Raw genomic sequence first — 3335 nt, forward strand, 5'->3', positions numbered from 1 at the left:
AATCGATCATGTATATGTACAAAGTTTCCTGTAGTTAACAAAAAATAGAGGTAAATAAATTAGGTAAACGTTCCAGAACTTTAATTCTCCATTTCACACTAGTACTTTGAAATGTAATGTTGTTATTAATTGTGCCACAGGACTACCTTCATTATGTAACCTACAACATACATACACAGAAAATTAGGTAATATTTTATGACTATCTTTCGCCAATGCACTATTACAATTTTGTACAAACAACATTTAAGAAAAGTAGAGAATCTTCTTTCATATGTGGATCAATATGTGTCATTGCACGGCTCAGATGTCTCATAGTTGAATTGTGACGATGCCGAAAAGCGTGTTAATAAATTCTGAAAAAACATTACAAGTTACATAATAATGTACGTACAAAGTCGAATTATAATGTATAGATCTAAACAATTAGATCTATACAAAACATCAACATTCGGTAATTGTTGAATTTAGCCTCCTCACCTCTTCGAGGTTGATAAAATAGACTCATTCGACGCATTTTTGCACTACATAAAAAATGTGTGGCTTTGCCCTGTGAACCGCGTTATTAATTGTTATTAATTAAAATTGACAGATATCCAGATTAGGAAATCTGTTGCATCGATGGCATAGAGGGTTAAACAAATTTTCTGCTTTACAGACAAATATTTAACCAAGACAAATACTCTGCTGTAAAAATAATCTTAACACAAAGAATGTGTTTTTAAAGCGGAGAATTTGTGTAATTGAAGCAGAAAATATACTTATTCTAGCTTAAATTACATGTTCTCATGTCCTTCTGTGCCATAGATGTGACGGATTTTCTAACCTGAATGATTATTCAGGCAAAAAAAAATGTATATCGCTTTACCCCGTGGACCGAGATATTAATCGTTAAAGTCGATAATTATCGACTTTAACGATTAATATCTCGGTTCACGGGGTAAAGCGATATACATTTTTTTGCCAGATTCATTCATTTCTTACAAAAACGTGTCGAGTAAGCCTAACCTCACCTCCTCGAGGTTGATAAAAAAATAGACTCATTCGATGCATTTTTGCACTACATGAAAAATTTGTCGCTTTGCCCCGAAAACCGAGTAATTAATTGTTATTAATTAAAGTTAACAGATATCCAGATTAGGAAATCTATTGTATCGATGGCATAGAGGGTTAAACAAATTTTATGCTTTACAGACAAATATTTAACCAAACCAAATACAATACTGTAAAAATAAAAATTATATAAAATATAATTTGTATTCTTAAAACAAAGAATATGTTTTTAAAGCAGAAAATTTGTGTAATTGAAGCAGAAAATGCTTATTCTGGCTTCAATTACAGGTTCTCATATTCTATGCCATCGATTTGACAGATTTCCTAATCTGAATAGTCATCCACTTTAACGATTATTATCTCGGTCCACGGGGTAAAGCGATACCTTTTTTTTGTCAGATTCGTTCATTTCGTGCAAAACGTGTCGAGCAAGTCTAATTTGTGTAATTGTAGAAGCAGAAACTCACTATGTGTTCCTCTAAGCCATCGATATGACAGATTTCCTAACCTAAACTATCTCAGTTTAATTCCAAAAGTGTACACTAGTTCATCATCAGCCACAGAAAGCAGACACATGTGTGATGTGACCATGCATTGCCAGCGCCACATTTGCCTCTTACGCCAAAAATTCCAAAAGGACATTACCCCCACCACTCCGTAGCGGCGACGACGTTGACGATAACGTTTCATAATTTTCTTAATTTTTTCTTAATAAAAATTTCAGATTTGTATTTTGCGTCGCAATATCTCCGTTCGTAGAGTACGTAGAGAAAAAATAAAAACATTTTCATTATATATCCCGAGCGGTTGCAATCGATTGAGCATACTTAGAACTTGATCGGTTTAGCCCTTATTGAGATCCGATAATCTCGATTTGCCGCAACTCACCGGCTCGCGTAAAGTAGCCACGATAGTGTCGCTGCGCGTAGCTTAGCGCCGAGACACTACCAGTGTCTCCAGATCTCTTTTGCTACTTTTATAAATTTCTTTGTTTTTAATTGTATCAATAATGTTTTACTGAATGTATCATATTGTATCTTTTGCTATTCTTATCAATTTTTTTATTTTTAATTATATCAATAATTTTTTGCTGACATCACATTGTTTCTTTTGCTGTTCTTATTAATTTCTTTGTTTTTAATTGTATCAATAATTTTTCACTGACATAATTCTTATATGACCAAATGTAGAGAAAATTCTTTCTATACGCCCTGATGTAGTTGAGCAGCTAAAGAGATTTGTCATAAAAATTGAAGATTCTTTTTTAGGACCATTATTTTATTGCATTATGTTAGCTAAAATATCCACCCATTTCGCTGGACAAACTGCTGAGCCATATTTAAATATTATTTCTGCCAAATTCTTTGATTTTGTGCAAAAACGCTTCGAATGAGTATAATTTCATCGAAATTGAGGATGAGGGGCGCTTTCTGGAAAGTTACTATGGTTCTAACTGGGAAAAACTGGGTAAAACCGGTTATAACCAGCGAGTTGGGTTTAACATGAAAAACTCGGGTTTTTGCCAGCCCTGGGTAATTGCGAATACTTATTGGAAAATTAAGAATTAAATAGAGCCTGCAATTATTTCCCAGTGAGCAAGAAACATTTTGGAAGGTTAATATGATAACATTGCCACAATGTTGTTGAAATGTTCCAAAATGTTTTTTGCTTACTGGGTTATCATTTATAGAAGTCTTTATTCAAAAGATTGACTTTAACTGTAGTAAGGGTGCAGCCACAATAGAAAGAATACGAAATTAAAATTAAGGAATAAAGATTTTAACCTATCATAAATCAGATAGACCGGAATACACGGTTTCTGATTGATTAGAATTGTCATTCCTTATTCCTTGTATTGTGGCTGCACCCTAATTACTATTTGTATATTATTAATATAAACTGTAATTAAAAAAAAAACAAAACTGATTCGGTGTTACACTGCATGATGGCGGGTAATTCCGGACGTAAAAGGTTTTGTTTTTTAATTAAAATTCGATGATATATGAATTTTAATTATTGTAGTTTAAAGGTAAATAACTGGAGTATCTTTTGAATAAAAGCTTTTATTAATTAGTAAATAATTGGCAATTTTATTTAACTTTTCCCTTAAATGTTTGTAATTCCTCCACTGTTCCAAATGTCGCTTATAACCTGTGGCATAATAATTTTGTTTTTAATATTCTTCATTATAAAATTGCATTTTTATTCGATTTGTGCTTTATAGTTTTGTATAACGCAATGGAAAAGTATATTCTAGAGTATTTTATAGCGTATTTCACTGGT

Source organism: Trachymyrmex cornetzi, unplaced genomic scaffold (genome assembly GCF_001594075.2).
Source record: "Trachymyrmex cornetzi isolate Tcor2-1 unplaced genomic scaffold, Tcor1.1 scaffold186, whole genome shotgun sequence".
NCBI classification, from domain to species: Eukaryota; Metazoa; Arthropoda; class Insecta; order Hymenoptera; family Formicidae; genus Trachymyrmex; species Trachymyrmex cornetzi.